The sequence below is a fragment of the Haemaphysalis longicornis genome, unplaced genomic scaffold, assembly GCF_048455015.1.
Source record: "Haemaphysalis longicornis isolate Haplotype H1 unplaced genomic scaffold, Haemaphysalis longicornis Haplotype H1 scaffold_9, whole genome shotgun sequence".
NCBI lineage: Eukaryota > Metazoa > Arthropoda > Arachnida > Ixodida > Ixodidae > Haemaphysalis > Haemaphysalis longicornis.
The window spans coordinates 126,779,446-126,799,541 of NW_027526460.1; the positions used below are offsets into that span (position 1 = coordinate 126,779,446).

Below are 20,096 nucleotides of genomic sequence, written 5' to 3' on the forward strand. Positions count from 1 at the left end.
CCTTTGCGTTATTTGTGGAGCAAGCAAAACTAATGTACGGCAGAACCCTGCTGATACGTCCTCGTGACTTACAACGACCCGCTTCTTACGAGGGATCACCGCAGTCCCGGCAAACTCCCCATAGAAACAATGCATTAAAAACCCCGATGATATGACGCTCGGGTGCACACGGTCCGCTTCATACGACAGACTCTGGAACGTATAAACCAGCGCTTTTCACGTATTTTACACCACTTCGCCGCCTCGCCCTGGCCTTCTTTATTCTTAATCCTCGTTTGACGCTGCTTGATCTGCAAAGGTCCGCAGGCGGGTGAGACCACTTACTGAACAGACGCAAGCAAGCATGCGGGTACTCGTGAGCGGGAGTTAACCTGCGACGGCCCCACGCAGCAGCAGTACGCCAACACGCCGACCACGTGAAGTCGAAGGTTGGGGTGGCAGGTGTAGCGCGAATTCGAAGCTCCCGCTGAGCCTCCGACGAACGCGGAAACACATACGACGCAGCCCCAAGGCGATGACCGGACAGCCGGTTTCCCCGCCCGCTCGATCCAAGTTTCCTCCTTTCACAACGCTCTTTCTCCCTATATCTCTGCTGTCTGCTTATCAAAAGCCATGTTGTGACTCCGCTCTTTTCTTTGCTAGAGCGCCTCAATTCACGCGCGTACGCCGCAAGGGTGGAACAAAATACAGCAGGCACCCGCCGCGGTGGCTCAGTGGCTGAGGCGTTGCGCTGCTGAGCACGAGGTCGCGGGTTCGATTCCCGGCCGCGGTGGCCGCTTTTCTGATGGAGGCGAAAAGCAAAAACGCCCGTGTGTACGAGATTTCGGCGCACGTTAAAGATCCCCAGGTGGTCAGAATTAATCCGGAGCCCTCCACTACGGCGCGCCTCATCGCCTGCGTTGCGTCGGCGCGTTAAACCCTACAATCAATCAATCAAAATACAGCAGGCGATGGGGGAGACACGTACCCGTTGTCATCGCCATTTTGGTGCCTCGCTCGCCGCCGCAGCAAGTCACTGTAGCAAGACCGCGCTATAACTTTCGCCGCAACACGGTTTACTCGCGAAGGTTGAATTATCTACTTCGCGTTGCTGGGTCTTGCTACACTATAGACCCAATAGCGATGGCACCGGACCGTTCAAAGGATGTCTCCATGTGCGGCAATGCTGTTTTTGTTCATCTCCGCCTTGTACTATCGTTCGTTTCGCTTTACCTTGGCAGTTTCACACTAGCCTTTTCCTCTCTTAATTTGCTGGACGACGTCGGCCTGAAATCGCCTAGCGCGCAGCGCTTGGCTGGCGGGCTAGCTGGACGCCATAAAGGGAAGGGGGACACAACAAAGGCGTTGCACTTTTTTACTTTGGATTTCAGCTAAAAGTTCGCAAAGAACTTGAGAACACGATAAATATAGTAGTTTAAATAAGTTCTTAGCTCACCTGCCGCGTGAGACCATCGACTAGGCCGGTATTCACCCGCACCCCGGTCTTGCGACACCCCGGTCATACGACGCTTTCTCATAGTCCCTTGAAAGTCGTATTATCGGTGTTCCACTGTACTACGTGTCTGTCTTACTTTGTCTTCTGTTCGTTAAGAACAGATTGCCAACTGAAGAAAATCGCCGCCGACTGAAGCTGCCACCGCACACCTTCTCACCGGCAGACCGATAAGGATAGAAAATCACTACCCAGAATCGACGAGATATCACCGCAAGAGAACGGCAACTATGCTCACTGACGCCGTCAGTTATTAACCATCGAATGCTGCCTTCGAAGGAACATTAGACCACGAAGGAAACGGCAGTAGAAGAAAAGGTGCTAAATCAGGAGCCGGACACTTCGGCTAGTTTCGGTATTGGAGACAATGACGCGGGCATCCAAGCCAACATTCAGCAACTTTTGCATATGTGGCTTTATCTTTCCAACTTACGCAGCAAAAGTGAAGTGATGCTATTATGTGTAGAAATAAATTGTGTTCGTGGCTATTCCCTTTTTTTGGCAGCCTATTTATTTATTGAGTCGTTTCATTGGTTGCGGCGACGATCGGCGCTTTCATCTTATCTCTTCTGCTGCCACCCTTTTCGTCTGCTCCTGCCGCTTTAACTGTGTGCACATGTAGACGTTTTGTAGTATGCCTTAAAGGTGAAACATTTGGTGTCTGTGAGTGCGAACGGGCTCAAAGTGTCAGAGAAACTGAAAAAAGGACACAAGGCGTGCTGCTCTGCTGTGTGGTGCGACAACTCGGGCAGGAATAGCCCAGCAAAATTTTTCCGCATCCCAGCGGACGGCAGGTCAGCACACTTTTGAATCAGTCAAAGTTATGAAGAAGCAAGCGTGACCCTTGTAAAAAAAGCTGCTGGGCGAACCAAAAAATCTTCCCCTTTTGCTTTACAGTCAATCTTTTTTGTTTGGTACAACGCATTTTTCAGTAATGTTGTAAGCATGTGCAGCTACTAGTCGACAGTTTCTCATGAGCCGATTGATTCCATCGGACACGCAGACGGAAATTTCGCTTCGGTTTCGTTTTGTTGAGTGGTTGCTCTTCTTTTTTTTCTACGGCAGAGAGAGAGATCACTTTATTAAGAGAAGGTGCCCCTAGTCGGGAGCTCAGGGTATGGATCTGAGGGCCAACTCTTCCCGTTCCGTCAGCTGTCGCTGGCCATGATAAGTTGAGTCGCCCAGCCACTCCTCCCACTTTGCGAAGGTGGCGTGAGGTATGGGCGGGAGAGCGGGACTCTGGGTGCAAGTGCAAAGATTATTGCACAGTCTTTCTGTGTGGAGCTTTCAATGGATGTTGCTATTGATCTTGATTCAAGGTCGGCTGCTTTTTGGAGTTTCTTTTCAGTGGCTGCTGTGACAAGCTCCAATTCCCTATTGACAACTGTTATGACACCTGTTTTGTTGGAGAAACTGGCTTACTTGCACAGTATGCCAGTATCCAGATCCGTTTTTTCAATAAATTTCAGGGGGGCCTTTGCACGCAATTCTCTCCGGTCCCTGTGCCTTGCGGTGCTGATGTTAGTTGGTAGGGTGGCTATTTTAATCCTTGCTCTGGTCTTTGGAGTGAGCTACGTCTTGCGCTGATATTCTTCTTCTCTCATTTTATGCCCTAGGCTTCTCAAAATTTGGAGGTGTTGTTCGGAATCCCAGAGTCGCTGAAGCTGAATGAACTTGTACGTAGTGATCAATTCGTCGAGCGTGTTCGTGGTGCCTGTGTCTCCCAACGCTTGCGTCGACGTGTAGGCATGAACACCTAGCGCTACTTTGTGTGCTTTGCGTAGAACGATTTCTAGCATTTTTAGTTCTCTTTTACTTGTATTTGATCCGGTAGATGGTACAATAACCTCGAATAGATGAGCGCCTCTTCGATTCCCAAGGCTTCCTCTTCTCTGGGACCCCTGTGTCTGTTGGTGATTCTGCCCCAGAATGTGAATATTTTGGTTGCACTAATTCACGAGTTTGCCAATTGTTATGTTAGCTTTACAGTTGTTCTGAATGGTCAGTCAGAGAAATGTTAGGCCTTTGGGCAACCAGTAGGCCGTTATGTAGACTTTCAGTTGTTCCTAAAACGACCGACGTGTCGAAATCTTTCGATAACGTATGGCATGATCTCATCCCGACAAACCTAAAATCAACGGGATGCGGAGCGATAACGTACAATTACGGGAGGAGTGAAGAAAGCGTGCAAATTATCTTTCCTCGATGTGCTTAGAGGGGACATGCAGACACAATACAAGTTTGTGTTATTAGAAAGATTTCGCCTTTTATAGTGCCCCAGCGCTTGTCCGGCAGCAAATGATGCACCATTGACTGAGAAATTAATGAATTTTGGTCAAAATTTTTATTCTTCCACCAAATCGTGTGTTTTCGGTACGTCTGCCATGAAGTCATAAGTGCGCGTATGCAAACGAACTCCCACTGCGTCATTCGGCTCTGCAGCCTTGCTTCCCTTGAGTCCGCCCAGATGGCGCTACCATACTCATCCACGGACCGTTGTCCGCCGTTGCTTTGTTTTTGACTGTATTTGCACCTGGCTTGTCTTTGTTACTGTACAAAGTAATCGTTTCGTGAAATATGGGGTATCGTCAGCAAACAGGGTCACGTAAAAAAGTGTCGGTTATGCCATTCGGCCAGTGCCGTCTAAGTGAACTCCAAAACGGCGGACTGCTGCGCAGCTAAAACAAGCATAGTGCACCCAGCACCAACAGCAGTGCGCATCGGTACTTCTATGCTTACGTGTATTTTCGTAACTTTCATTCATTGTTTACTCCACCATTCTTACTGCTGTAAAATGAATATGCATTATATTTAAGAGCAAATAGCTCCTACGGCAAGCTTATAAGCCCTGCCTAATTTGCGTTTCCTCTTGCCGGCCTAAGCGAATCGCACAGCTGGGCATATGACATCATAGGTTCTGTTGCGGGAAATGAGCTAGTGGGTCGTATGGCCATTCCCTTTTTAGATGCCAAGCATCTCTTGCTCGGGGGGGATGTCCCGCGTCCGTGCCCCGTCCGCAGCGCCTCTGATGATGATTGTGGCAGGATGCCCCTAGGGATTGGCCAACCAAAGAATCCATCACGAGATAGCTTCGCGTTCAACCACCCTCGTCATCTTCCCGTAGGGGAACCGCTGAAGAAGAAGGAGAAGAAGACAAAGCTGCGAAGAGGAGGGCGTGTACGTTGCTCTCAGCCGGTGCACCAACGTCAACAACCTTTACCTCACCAACGCTGACGGAGACTACCGATTCTACCACCGAGACGACAACATCAACAAGAACATGATGGACGAGTTTCGGCGCCTCGAGAACCACCGGCTACTCACCGTAACACAACTGTACTTGCGCGCCTTTGCCACCGGTGTGGACCCGGACGCAGAATTCCCTTTGGCGCTACTAAACACCAGATCACTCAACATAACAGCCACACAATGGAACCACACGGAACCTCCATGATGCTTCGCATCCTCATCAGGGTTCCCCACTGGAAGATGGTGTAATTTTTTTTGGGGTGGGGGGAGGGGGGAAGGTGCGAGGGGGGGGGGGGGGGTGGAGCACGCATGAAGTCGCACGAAAGCCGTACCGAACGCGAAACAACGCCGCGACATGCTGCCGCGGTCATCGTCGGTCGCATGCGTGAGCATCACCTCGTTCTGGGACACGTCTCGCAGAATTGTCACACGACATGCGCGAGTCGCAAGTTTAAGAGAGACAGAGAGAGAGGGAGAGAGAAGGCTTTTTCGCCTACATGCTTCTCTGCTGAGGTATGGTGATGGGGGAAGAAAAGGCTCAAGAAAGAGCTGAACAGGAAAGAAAAAAAGACAAAAAACTGTCGTAGACTTGGCGCGATAACGGACTTTCACAAATTTGTTTTTTTGGTCTGGGCTTGGGCCACGTAATATGCAATTTTGAAAGTAGGTCAATGTCATCCAAATAAGAGAACAGACTCCGTAGAGCTTGGCACTGCTTCGAGGGACAAATCCGTGGTCTTAAAATAATCTTGAGAGTTATTGGTCCCTGTTCCAGACGTTCAATGTTTTCAAAGAAGTAGGATCGCGGTTCCATGTAGGCGGCACATTCTAATAAAATGTGTTCAACTATTTCCACACAAGATCAATTATCGAAACGCGTATTTGGCGTCTCTCGAAGGCCAAATAGGTAACTATTTGTGCATCTACAGTTCAGCCGTAGACGTATACAACGTTTCCAGGTTACGAGGGCGCTGTCTCGGGAGTCTCGACTTCAATTCTGCGTCAATAGTGTGCTGAAAGCAGCGGGTATTTTGCAAGTTACTCCACAGACGATTTCGTTCAGTCACGGCAAAGTGGTGAGCCATCACACAAGGTTCTGTTTTCGTAAAATACACCCTGCGGTATTTCAGGTGAAGAAGGCCTTTACGGGCCGCTTCCTTTGATGCCGCTGCGTCCAAACGCACTTTCTGGTGCAGCTGACTTTGCGAAATACAACTGGGGTAGCCATCAGACTGAGTCTTGCGGCCGACATTCAGCTAGAACTGCGCAGTGAATACAGCATCAGTGGGTTATCACCATGAGTGACCGCAATAATTTTCACAAGAACATTGAGGTAGGATGGGGAGGACGCGAATGTACTTGGACAGTTAACAGGAAACGCATAAGAAATCAGCACAAAATTTTAGGTACTTCAAAACTAGTTCGAACGATTAATCAGCCTTCCACTGTTCGTTAGTTACTGTGAAACGCAATTGCGGAACGCGATATATGCAAAATATTTCCCGTTTCGCATAGGCACGAAGATACACACGATCGGCCGTCTGTATTGCCGCAAAGCATTTCGTAAAGTTCGCTCGTAGCGCGTGCCGGCGTGTTGCCGGCATCAACGGCTTATAGTTGAACACTTCGTTGAACACTTCAGACGCACACGAGCCGTGCGTCTGACGCTCACCAATCTTCGTTTCACTCTCCGCTTGACCAAATGCTTTCACCGAGAACGAGCGTATACGCCTATACTGCAACAAGCAGTGTAGGAAAGGCTGGGCGGGTAGCGTAGTTTTCCTTATATTATTTGTATCTATATTTCCGTACCTTTAAATAACAAAATTATAAGGACACCTTATCACTCATCACAAAGTAGCAATTCACTCAACATGTCCTCTCAATATTATTGTCCCTGTGCTTCATTTGCGGCTTTCTTGTCCCCTATATTGCTATTAGACGTAAATTCCACGTTTGGGTCACCAAGCACAGAGGGTATTTAGCCGGAGCGTATTTTTATGCTCTCCTAACTGCTACTTCTGAAGTTAGCATGCTCAGATTACTCATTCAAGCATCAATCATGTCTCAAACACACGCTTCAAAATCTAACGCCCCTTGACTACGCGTCTTTTAAAGCAAAATTAAGCTTTACTTATCTCCTCCTGTGCTTTCCCCGTCGAGGTAAATTTGGCCTTCACATGACCGCAGATACGTCGTATCTTTGACAAAGCATCACGTGACTCGTCGGGCCGAGCTCGGCCGGCGGCCGCGCTCGCCGCTGCGCCTCCGCTGCCGGCTTGGCGCATGCGCTCTCCGCAGCTCGTTCGCGCCTGACAACGTGACTAGCCGCGTGCACACGATCGTGGCCATAAATGAGAGCGAGGGCGGGCCGTCTTTTCTGAACGTTGCGCGGGAGCTGGGGCGGTATTCTCATGTTCTGACCCTTTTGTGTCCCTTTCAAAAGTGTCCATTTTGAGCGAGCCCTGATTGGCTAAAAGAAAACAACCAGGATGTTGCGTAACGCAAGCGTGGCGGACCTGTTGAGTTTGATCGCGTGTTCTTCGAACAGGCGATTTTAATTTCAAACAGGCGGTTTTTGGAAGCAGTCATGAATGCGCGGATTTTCGCCTTGTTGTTGGCTCGCCGGCGCAACAAGCGGTCGAGAAGCAATCTAGACGCGTTCGATATAGCCCGAGAAGCATTCCTCCAGCATTTCCGCCTCTCAAAGAGGACCGTGCGGTGGATGTGCGGCCAGCTCCGGGACGAACTTGGTCGGCTGACGCGCGGGCTCAGCGTCGAGGAGCAAGTGTTATGCGTCCTTCGTTTTTTTTTTTTTTTTTTTTTCGCTACCGGTGGCTTTCAGTCAGCGGCCCGTAACGAAGAAACGATATCGGTGTCGCAGCCCTCCGTGAGCCTGTGCATCACACGCCGCTACCACACAGTGAAATAAAGGATTGTCTGCGAGCTAGCTAACGGTCAGCAGGTGCAATGGAATAAACGATCGTCTGCGAGCTTGATAGCTGTCGAGCAGACGACCAAAATTACACAAGCACTCCGCATGACATTTATAACCTTTTATTGATACTTAATGCATACACCTATCAGCTTAACGTTCGTAGAGTTTTCGCGCAACAGGTACGTGTTAAGAAACTAAAATCCCCCCTCTTACACATTTTTTCACTCGTAGAGAACCACAAAAATGTCAACGACGTAAAGCACCATCCCAGGTCCTTAGAAAAGCCCACGTCGGCATGCCACAAGTGTGTCGATGCCAAAATACGTAACTGGACGGTTATCTTGATGCACGGGCATTGTCGCCGACCTCAAAACCGAGTCCAACCGCGATAAACTGAGTAGCTGCAGCATTGTTTACACTTCACTGTCACAAGGAAACAGCTGACTGCAGCTGCCATCTTTGGACGTTTCTCCCCTTGCGGTGAAAACTTTCAACGTCGCAACAAAAAAAATTCATCACGTTTAGTTTTGCAAAATACGTTCAAATAAACACATAAAATATACTCTGAAAATGTTTTACTTCTTTAAAACGCGTTTGCAAGAACAGTTACGGTATCTGAATCAAATGCCCACTGTTCAACCGGAAGTACGTCACGATGAAAGGGACGCAAAAGGGACGTTTTCAAAAGGTACAGTTACGAGAATCCACCCGTGGAGGCTTTGAGCAGTCGTCGGTAAAGCGAGATTCACACGACGGGCGAGGAGGCCCGCGGAGGCGGACGGATTGTGACGTCAGCACTGCGTCACCGGATTGATCGGCTTGGCGGCGCGTCCACACGTGCGGAGAAATTCGCAGACGACAGCGCCGAGGAAGCGAGGCGGCTTTCGAAGAGGCACACATCGAGAAACCCTAGCTCTCGATCATCAACAGCTCCCCCAATTAAATTCCCGCTAATATCAGCGCCAAGGCGCGCTTCTCAAGCGCCCGCAGTTGTCACTTCCACACGTGTCGACCCCACCGCGTCGAAAAAGCCGCTTTTGGACCTCGTACAACCTCAAACCGCATGACCGCAGTGCCAAAAACCGGTTCCAATTGGACTAGGAGGTTCGCCGCCGTCGAGTGAAAACATGCGGAGGCATTTTCTTTTCCGAAGCATCCACGGGCGCTCCCAGCCGAGGGGCGGAGCTTAAAACTGGTCACGTGAGTGGGCCCCGCGGGCCAGAAAGACGGGATTTCTCCGTCGTGTGAATCCTGGTTAACCGGAGTTTAACCACACCGCGGATATTGCCTTGCGAGCCGCTCTGCTTGGAAAACGCTGGACGCGGGGCCACAACCGTATACAAAGGCAAGCTTCGGATGAATAGTATAATAATTACAGCTAAATCAAAGGTTAACCAAGTGAAAGCAAATTTTAACCAGGCTAAACCAAGCTTTCGCTTTGCATAACCAGGGTTAGCAGAGGCAAAGCTAAGCCGCAGCCATTATCTCTTCTTTCACCACGTCACTACAAATTCAACATAGCCACGTTCGCATCGTCAAGCAAAGACGACATTTAGCGTAAATTTAGTTTGTTACTCACGGTTGGAACTTGCACGATGAAAAAGGGCGCGAAATGAAAGAGACGCGACGGAGAGCCGCCTCGCGAAAGTAACGGCGAACAACAAAAGACATCTTTTATTGGCTGTCAATGGGTTTCAAAGCAGTGGGCACCGTTGGTTTCACAACGTTGATAAAGTAAAGTTACCAGCCTCAAACCGAAAACTCGTTATGCAGGGAAACACCACACCACCCTTTTGCTAAAAAACCAAGTCGCAGGTGAGGTCTCTAAAACTCGACGGAATTCGTCGATCCCTTGTCGACTGTTCTCTTTGTTTCACCTTCACGGAACCGTCGCAGGAACTCAATTGTTACTCCTATATTTAGCATGCTCAAATTTACTCATGCAGGCCTCACACGTTTCTCATTCTCAGACGAAGGCCACAACGCCTTCACTAGGTACGCGTTCATCAGTTAAACTCGTCGAGGTGTAATCCAGTTCAGGTAAGCCTATAGACCTTTACAACTCCGCAGGGGGCACCTTGTGTACTCAAGGTGTTTTGGTGAGTAGCGCCACCACGGTCCCGAGCTCCGCAGGGGTGCCTACTGCCGTAGGCACTTGGTGTCTTGCAACACCACGGACCCGAGCACATGTGGGTTGGACCCACCCACGCCCCGGCTGTGCGTGGCTGAGCCGTGTCCGGGCAAAAGGGACTCCTGGTGGCTGAGCCAAAGCCGGGGTTGTTTTGGACCTTAACGGCCCCCCGGTAGAGGCAACACACCACTTTGGCCCCTGCTTCTCGCAGACGGTACCCCCGGTCTGACCCGCCCGGGGGGAACCAGCCAGTCGCCTTTTCCTGTCTCCCTCTCAGCTTTTTCTTTTCCTGTCTTCTTTGCTACCCCTGTCCTGTCATCTCTTCTTTTCCTCATTTCCACACATTTCCAGGCGGCGAGGGTTAACCCTGGGTAAGGAATCAACCTTGAGGACTTAAACAGGGTTATAGCAGCTATGTATGGCTAACGCGCGTCTAGTGCGTTCCGAGTTTGGGCTCGGTGGTGGGCGGCCAGCATAGCTGCTGAATTGATTTCACTTGTTATGGCAACAAGATTTTCTGCATCCCATGATCGTCCTCCGAAACGGGGGCGCAACGAAGCAGTCCAGCAGTTTTTCTCTCCTAAAAAGTCGAAAATTTCCTAAAGTTCCACGTCATGCGCTGTGAAAAAGAAGGCATGTCAATGAGACGTCTGTCACCATTCTTGGTAGCCAAAGTTCTAACAAATGAACTAGGCGGTGGCTATAAAGTTGGGAAGCGGTGACCTTCTCTTAGAAGTACAAGACGCAGCTCAGTGTGCCAAGTTGACTAAAATAACCACTGTTGGTGACAATCCTGTGAGCATCAGTCCCCACCGATCCATGAACACTACAAGAGGTGTTATCTCTGATGAAGACTTTCTGAACTTGTCTGAGCAAGAACTCCTGCAAGGGTTCGAGAGACAGAATGTTGTGAATGTTCAACGAATCAAAATACGTAGAGATGGGAAGGAAATTTCGACCAAGCATGTAATCCTCACATTTTCGACCAGTGTACTGCCTGAGTCTGTCGAGGCAGGCTACGTTAAAATCCCTGTCCGCTTGTATATTCCAAACAGCCGACGCTGCTGTAAATGCCAAAGATTTGGCCATGGTTCATTGAGCTGCCGAGGCAAGACAGCATGTCCAAAGTGTAGCCCCCCGACCACTCGTCTGACACCTGTGAAGCTCCACTTCACTGTGTAAACTGCCCGCAATGGAAGAAAGAAAAAAGAAATAATTGCTCTGAAGTATAAGGAAAACATTACCGTTAGGGAAGCACGACAGAGACTGTTCCTGACACACACTAGCTTTGCCGATGTAGCGCGACGGGGGGCGGCGCTACACTCGGTTCGAGTTCCCCTTGGAACCCTCCCAGTGAGGCTCCAAGGGACACCCCAAGCCCCTTCAGTGCCGGTGGCTAGGGCCACTGCACATGCCACAAAAGAAACGTCAAGGGCTGCCCCAGCACCCCTTGATGCCAATGCTAGGCCCCTTTCTGGCACTGCAGTGCCGGTCCCTGCTGACAGGCAGGCTGCCGCAACCAGCCAGCCTAGCCCTGCTGACGAGGCTTCGCAAGAAGCCATGGACACAACGCCAAGCCCTCCGTTGCGCGGTACGCCGATAGGGCGCGGCACGTCGCTTGACCGTTCAAAGCAAAAGCCACCTAGGGTCACGACTCCTGGGAAGGTGTCTTGAGCCTGCAAGGGTGACATCATGGCACTTCCTTAATCCTTGTTCCGAATAAGCTGATGGTAACTGATAAAGTAGTCCAATGGAATTGCAGAGTCCTCCTGAAAAACTTGGACGATATCTATGAATTGCTGTCACAACACCAAATAAGTATTATGTGTCTCCAAGAGACACACTTGAGGACGAACCAAACAAACTTCTTAAAGAACTACTCAGTATTTAGGAAAGACAGAGATGGCTGCATGCACCCCTCTGGAGGAGTTGCAATTATCGTGCAAAAATCAGCGCCATGCCAGTTCTTACCGCTACAGACCACTTTAGAGGCTGTAGCCATACGAGCCATTATCTTTAATAAACTGGTAACAGTATGCTCACTGTACATACCTCCAGACCACGGGCTCTCCAGTATGGAGTTTGAAACATTAGTTGATCAGCTGCCAGAGCCGTATCTGCTAGTTGGGGACTGTAGTGCTCACCACCCACTCTGGGGTTCTGCACGCACGGATGTTAGAGGACGCCTCTTTGAAAAGTTTCTGCTATCATCTGGAGCGTGCATACTTAACAAGAAAGACCCAACATATTATAACACAACACATGCCACGTACTCCTGCATAGATCTCGCCATAGCCTCTCCAGTTCTGTTTCCAGCACTCCAGTGGAATGTCATTAATAACCTGTACGGAAGTGACCACTTTCCAGTAAGCCTCAAGCTTTTAGAAAATAAAATAAACAAGACAACACTCCATGCCTACAAAAGTTCAAGGAGGAGGCCGCAGACTTGAAAAAATTCAAAGAGCTCTCTGAGTGTCACTATACACTTATAGACAACCTTGGTATTGACGAAACTGCTGAGACTCTGACCACACATGTAATTGAAGCTGCGCTGAAGTCCATCTCCCGAACTTCTTCTAGTAGGGTTACTAAGCCAAAACCTTGTTGGAATGATGATTGCAGGCAGGCCCGTAAGTAACAGAATAAGGCATGGGGTTTCTTGCGTAGGTGCCCAACGACTGAAAACTTGGTACCTTTCAAGCGGGCAAAGGCCAATGGCAGAAGGATACGGCGTATTGCGAAAAGAGAAAGCTGAAATCGCTTTGTTTCATCAATCACATCATATACTGACACGCGGAGAGTATGGAGGAAAATCAAAGCACTCCGAGGAAGTAACACTATTACGCACCCTTTGGTCCTGAGTCACAAGAATGCAGATGAACGGAAGATCGTACGTGACAAACAGCAGTCTGAGGTAGGGTATAATTGCCCCTTCACTATGCAGGAGCTTAAAGTTGCGCTCACTACTTGTGGTAAATCATCACCAGGTCGAGACCGAATAACATATACCATGATTAAGCACCTGCGCCACGACACGCTAGAAGCGCTCTTACTGTTGTTTAACAAGATCTGGCGTGCAGGGCAGTTTCCAAAAGTGTGGAAAGAAGCTATTGTGGTGCCGATTCTAAAGAAGAGGAAACATCCATCACTTGCAACTAGTTTTAGACCGGTCACTTTGAACAGTTGCTTATGCAAGGTCTTCGAAAAAATGATTAACCGTCGCCTTATCTACTTTCTTGAGTACCATGGTATTATAGACAATCGCCAGGCGGGTTTTCGCTCTGGTAGATCTACAGCAGACCACCTAGTGGCTATTGAATCCTACATCAGAGATGCATTTGTTCATAAGCAGCATTGTTTATCAGTTTTCTTTGACCTCCAGAAAGCTTACGACACAGCCTGGCGTTATGGTATTCTTTGTGATCTGCGCAGCCTTGGAGTTTGTGGAAACATGCTGAATAGTTTGAAAGATTAGCTTTCGGAGCGCACCTTTCAGGTTAGGGTTGGAAACGTCCTCTCGAAGATGTTCGTCCAAGAAAATGGAGTGCCGCAGGGTGGTGTGCTTAGCTGCACCCTTTTTATTGTTAAAACGAATCCCTTAGGAACTGCACTGCCTCGCTTCATATCCTACTCGCTGTATGTTGATGATGTGCACATTGCCTTTAAATCATGTAATATGTCCATTTATGAGAGGCAAATCCAACTAGCTGCAAACAAACTTACAAAATGGGCAGATGAGAATGGCTTCTGTTTTAACCCAGAAAAAAGCATGTGTGTGGTCTTCTCTAGGCAGCGTGGTATCCGCCCAGATCCCGTTATTACACTCAATGAAACACCCATAGCGGTAAAAAAGGAGCACAAGCTCCTTCGGGTTGTGCTTGATGACAAACTTTCATTCATTGCACACCTCAAACGCCTTAGAGCTAAATGTTTGGGTACAGTCAGAATCCTGAAAGTCCTCTCACACCAGTCTTGGGGTACTGACACAAAGTGCCTATTGGCCTTATTCAATAGCCTTGTGAGGTCCCGCATCGACTACATGTGTCTTGTCTATTAATCTGCCGCGAGAACAGCACTAAAAATGCTAGACCCTGTCTACCATCTTGGCCGTCGTCTGGCTACAGGCGCTTTCCGAACAAGCCCTGTTTTAAGCCTGCATGTGGAAGCCAATCAGTGGTCTCTTGAAACACAGCGGAAGTACACTGGGTTGAATTATGCTCTAAAAGTGACATCCTTGACTGGACACCCTAACAGCACTCTAGGTAACGAGGCAATCAAGCTTTTTGAAAAGCGACCTGCCATCGCTGAGCCATTTCTTCTGTCGGTGAGGGCACTGGCCACAGGCCTGGGAATATCCTTCACTGACGCTCAGAAAACCAGCTTTGCTGACCTTGTCCCTCCATGGGATCTTTGCCCTATCTCTTGTGATCTCTCTTTTATGAAGATTGACAAAAGAACCGCTCCTAAGGAATTAATTATGCAGCATTTTTTGCTTTTGCAGAACAAGTACAGAGCATCTGAGTTCTACACAGATGCTTCCAAGTCAGCTGGTGCAGTATCATGTGCTGCACATGGTCCAAACTTTTCCTCGTCAAAGACTATGCCTAAAGCCACATCTATATGCACTGCTGAAACACACGGCCTTGTATTGGCTGTAGAATATATTATTCAGAACAATGTCGAAAAGTCAGTGATATTCACCGATTCTCAAAGTGCTGTGCAGGCTTTAGCGTCAGGAAAGTTACAAAAAAATCCAGTCTTTAATCAATTGCTAAAACTACTGTGCTCAGCCCACAAAAAAAAAAACTTGAAATCACAGTCTGTTGGGTCCCAGGTCACTGCGGCATAGCCGGAAATGAGCAAGCAGACAGGAATGCTGTAATTGCAGCTCTTCGGAGTGATCTACATATTCAAAGCGTCCCGTACGAGGATCTTAAAGCGTACGTACGTAAGACGCTGCGCGACCAATGGCAGGAAGATTGGAATAGGCAAACAGCAAACAAATTGCACGTGGTAAAACCCAAGTTAGGTAGATCCATCCCTGAGAAACGGGACAGGATCACAGAGGTTACTCTCTGTAGACTGCGCATAGGCCATACCCATGCTACACATGCGTACCTATTGAAAGGAACAGAACAGCCACGCTGCTTGAGGTGTGGAGGGTCGCTATCAGTCATTCACGTACTGGTAGCATGCAAACTACTTGAACCGCAAAGAAAGCTTCATTTTCCAGAATTGTACACACGCATGATTCCTCAACACCCATTGCTGTTTTTATCAGACCAGCCATTTTTCTCTGTTAACCGTGTTTTTAAGTACCTCTCAGACGTAGATTTTTTAAGGCATGTGTCATATCAGCCGTGAGCCGAGCCACCATCGCACGGTAGAACCCGGTAGGGCCTCTCACTGCTACCGCAAAGACAGTGGCAAGGGGTGCACGTAGAAAATTCCTGACATAGTGACAATTGTTTTTACTTGGCCTTCTACACCAATTCTTTTTTAACTGAAATTTGCGATACCTTTTAATATATATTCTGTACTTTATATTCCCACTTGAATAATCCTCACCATAGTACTGGCGCTCTTTGGCCTTGATTCCTTTGCGCCAAGAAAACCTAACATCATCATCATAGACCTTTACAATAGAAACCTCAGACCAGCGAACAGAGCCACGCCGTCAGCTCTCCGGTAGCGAGAGTAGCGGCGGACCAAGTGTTGCTGGCTAGCTCTTAACAGTTGATTCCTAGCGTTATTGTGTACCTGTGCAGGTGTTTTCTTGCAATTAACGCTGTTTTTTGTGTGTTTTCGACGAGATGTTTAAGGCGTACAGCCTTGACTTCTGTACTGGGCACCACTGGAATGCATACGGAGAAGACTAGAAAAAAAGGAATGGAATGGTAACAGGTTTATTGGAGAAAAAACTGAAAGCGGGATGCCGTATATATAGGAATGTTGCTCGTACACAGCACCGCGGCACTCGCGGTGTGGCTCAGGAAGAGTGTGGCTACAATATGCGTTTATAGCATTGTTTTCCTGCGGACCCTGATAGGTCGCAGAGTTCGTTAAATGCGATCGATCGTAAAGATTTAACGCTAACCGAGACGTCGCGTCTGGGCTCCGTACAATCCGTACACAACTCCGCACCGATGCTTCGTATCAGCTACGATAAAATGCAGTCAGTAGAGTGGGGTGAGTCTTTTCCTGTTACTAAACGCCGGAAATTTTGTGCGCGATCAACATTCACGCCCACTCGCTTTGCGCGTAATTATACGTATTCGAAGTTCTTCATGGTCTGGAGGCCATGAGACTTCCAACTGTATAAGTAGTAAGTAGTACAGCACATCGGCTGCTTGCTCGCTCCAAGAGATTTACCCCTGTGACTGAAGCGAGAAAGTTAGCATTTGAATTCTTGGACCGGTTATACAGAGACTGTGTTCACGCGTTTACGGGTGGTTCTGCCGACCGAGTGCTAACCAGCGCAGTGGCCTTTTTTATTCTAGGCACGAACATTTCCTGTGCGACTCGCATTCGCCGTTTGACGTCATTCGCAGTGGCGACCTTAAAAAGATCATATCGCTGCGCTTGCGGCGTGCGGTAATACTAACGGGTGCCAATTGAGCCTGACAACTGAGCTTCGATTCCCGGTAGACAGAACTTGCCAATGATCCCTACATCTCCTTCAGCAGCTAAATGAAGATGGCCTTAGCGTTCTCTTCCATGATCTTCTGACACGTACGAGTGCTAGGCAACGAAGCCGCTAAAAAGTTGTCCCGTGAAGCGACATCCTGTACTCGCTTTCGTAAAGGGTCTCCACACGACCGGCGCTTTCTAAAGACGATCATTGAAGAGCTTTATCGAGCCCATTGACGCCACAATGCCAACCTTTTGTTAACAAAAGAATTAAGAGGTGAGAGGAATCATTTCTGTTCCACAACACCCTTGTGGCGTCATACGCTAAATATACTGTCCTGTCTGTCCAACGTGTTGCGTAACGGGTGACAATTGAATATTTTTTTTTGCATGCACCGCCGAGAGCACGCGACTAAGGGGGCTTTGTTTAAAGAACGTATATATATATATTGTGAGCACCAGCAGAATCTACAGTCCTGGGACAATCTACTGTGCAGGGACAATCGCCGTGCTCCGATAGGACACCATATCGTCATCGGTTCATCTTCATCATCTCGGTTTCTGGCATCATCATCACCGCTTCCTGACAAAGGTCTTCCTGGGTCCTCGGCTCTCGGAATAAACCGCTCTCCTTCACGAGTCCTCGACTCTCTCAATATATATATATATATCTATATAGAAAGAAATGCCGGCAGTCTCCAACGCCAAAGAAGGCATAGGGGATTATTTAGGCTAATTTTTATTCCGTTAGTGACGTTACATTTTTTTTATTAATTACGTGAGAAAGAAAGAACGAAAGACACGCGCCCAGAGTGGGGACCGAACCCATGCCTTTCGATTAGATCTCGAATGCCTTACCAATCCCGCCAGTTACCCGCTTATGACAGGCTGTAGACGTTCGCGTCACGCCCCGGGGGTTGAAAAGAGGGTCCCCTTCTTCCAGTATAGTCTGAGTGGCGCTGGCTACCACCCTCATGCGTCACATACAGTTGTAGTAAATATAAATACCCCAGAAAGTGAAGGAGAACAGAGTCGCCCAGATAGCCGAATTGGTAAGGCATTCGAGATCTAATCGAAAGGCGTGGGTGATTGATTGATTGTAGGGTTTAACGCGCCGACGCAACGCAGGCGATGAGGCGCGCCGTAGTGGAGGGCTCCGGATTAATTTTGACCGCCTGGGGATCAAAATTAATGTGCGCCGAAATCTCGCACGTGCGCCGAAATCTCGCACACACGGGCGTTTTTGCTTTTCGCCTCCATCAGAAAAGCCGCCGCCGCGGCCGGGAATCGAACCCGCGACCTCGTGCTCAAAGGCGTGGGTTCGGTCCCCACTCTGGGCGCGTGTTTTTCTTTCTTTCTCACGTGTATAATAAAAAAAATTTAACTTCACTAACGGAATAAAAATTAGTCTAAATATTCCCCTATGCCTTCTTCGGCGTTGTAGACTGCCGGCATTTCTTTCTGTATTTCCTAACGAGCCCCTCATTTCCAAACCATATATATATATATATATATATATATATATATATAGAAAATAAGGGTTGGCAGTCAGGAAAACTTCGGAAAGCAAAGGGGAGGTTGTGGTAGGTCATAGAAACCGATGATGAATTTTTTGAGTCAGAAAGAAAGCGGGGAAAAAATGCCCGCCGGGTTGGATCTGAACCCACGACCTCCAGAATATCGGTCTGGTGCGATAACCACTACGCTACCGGCGGTGCTGTTTCCCCACCACTTTTTCGGGTATTTATGCTAAGGTATTTTTGTTTCCTGTACTTGGGGGTGGTAGCCAGCGCCACTCGGACTACTCGGGGTGAAGGGGACCTTCTTTTTAACCCCCGGGCCGTGACTCGAGGGTCATTCTTCTTTCTTCGTTCCTTCGGTGGTTCTAACAGATAAAGAATTTCACTTCCTAGCTGTATAAAGTTGTCTCTTCATGCTGTCAAGGTGTGCGCGTGCGCGTGGTTTTGCATATAAGTGTATCGTATTTTTCCCGATTAAATCAGTTGGTAGTCCAGCGTTGTGTTTGTGTCCCTCCTTCTCTTGTCCTGCGTGTGCTTGCCGCTGGTTTCTTCTTTTTGCAACAATTGACTGAACATAAGCGCTTTACGTGATGCAATATCACTTACCGGCAAGGTCGACCGGTTCGTGTAGCCTAGTTGCGTTGATCAAGATGACGGCATGCAGCCGCCTACAACAATTGACAACATCCGCCACTCACGCTCGCCGGGCGCAAAACTACGACTCGGAAGCAATACTTCAGAAATGCAGTATATATACTGCACTAAGCTAGTGAAGATATAAAACCGATCCTTCTCCGTCCAGAAGGTTGAAGTGGGGCGGGCAAGCACACATGACCAAAAGGCAGCAAAGGCTCTGTGACGGAGCTTGAACGGTCAATTATGGCGTCCGCGATAAGCTGCACCGGCAGCTGTTAGCTGAGGCTATGACCTAATATGGAAAGGTCGTGAAGCAGACGCCAGGCGTTGCTTTAGCCGTGCACTCAACTCAGAACATGGCGGCGCCGTGCAAGCTTCATTGCAAACGTCTATCAGCCCCGGTTTACGCAATACGGTGAGATTGCCAGCACGGAAAGAAGACAGGGAAAGACCCACGCTCCATAGCCCGCGCTTAAAGTCGCCAGTAGCAAAAGGTGGCCGTCCCTGCACGGTGTATTACAGATAAAAATCACATGACGATTACTATACTCCCTAACGTGAAATTTGTGCGCAGCACGAACTGCAGTCTTCTCGGTCACGGCGCATATCTGCTGCGTCTCAGGAAACGATCGCGTGATCAGCGAACGCACGGTGACACGCGCTATTCTGCCGTTACGTCGCAGCGCGCCGCCGCCGCCGCCGAGCATGTTGCTGCAAATCGTGTTTGAACCTCCCGCACAAATGTCACGTGGTTCATATGAGCCACAAACTTAGAAGCAATGGCGAAAGTGTTAGGTGGAGGGAGTGAGACGTACTGAGCCGTGGCGACGCACTGGGAGATGACGCCTTAGAGCGTGCCGCCGTCCTTCTCACACTTTTTCCAGACGCGGCTCCTCCGTTTTCTTTCTGTCTGGGGTGCCTCGTCCGCTCGCTCGGTTACGCGGACACCGCCGCCTTCGCCTTCGACGCCGCCCCGAAACTCCTGCACCGGGCGCCGAAGTGCTGAGCACTAATAAAGCAGCGGAAGAACGAAGCCTAGCGATCGAACAGGCGGGCAACGAAAGCCGTCATTGCCGTCAACCCTCCCAATGTACGGCGGCGAGAATGAGCAGTGTCGCGACGCGTATAATCAGATCGAATCCATTCGAAAGCGCAAGGCGGAAGCATATCGCGAAGCAGATTGTGTCGACCGGCAAGAGATCCGAACACTTCGAGAACGCAGGGGCAAACGGGGTGTCTCAGACGATCAATTGTACTATAATGCTTTCGCATTATTCAGAGCCGTTAAGATATGCTTAGGTGTTCTCGGACTTTTTTATAAGCCGCGGTTCAAATCCCCCCTACCGAAATTTACACACATGCCCGCCGCGGTGGCTCAGTGGCTAAGGCGTTGCGCTGCTGAGCACGAGGTCGCGGGTTCGATTTCCGGCCGCGGCGGCCGCTTTTCTGATGGAGGCGAAAAGCAAAAACGCCCGTGTGTACGAGATTTCGGCGCACGTT

At 49.1% G+C, this 20,096-nt stretch overlaps 1 non-coding gene across 1 annotated transcript; it reads right to left on the bottom strand.

Annotated features, from left to right (window-relative positions):
* Positions 1–18,082: 18,082 nt before the first annotated feature.
* Positions 18,083–18,155, bottom strand: Trnai-gau (transfer RNA isoleucine (anticodon GAU)). The gene has a single exon. It is a non-coding gene; the product is annotated as a tRNA-Ile (tRNA).
* Between the last annotated feature and the right edge of the window lie 1,941 nt (positions 18,156–20,096).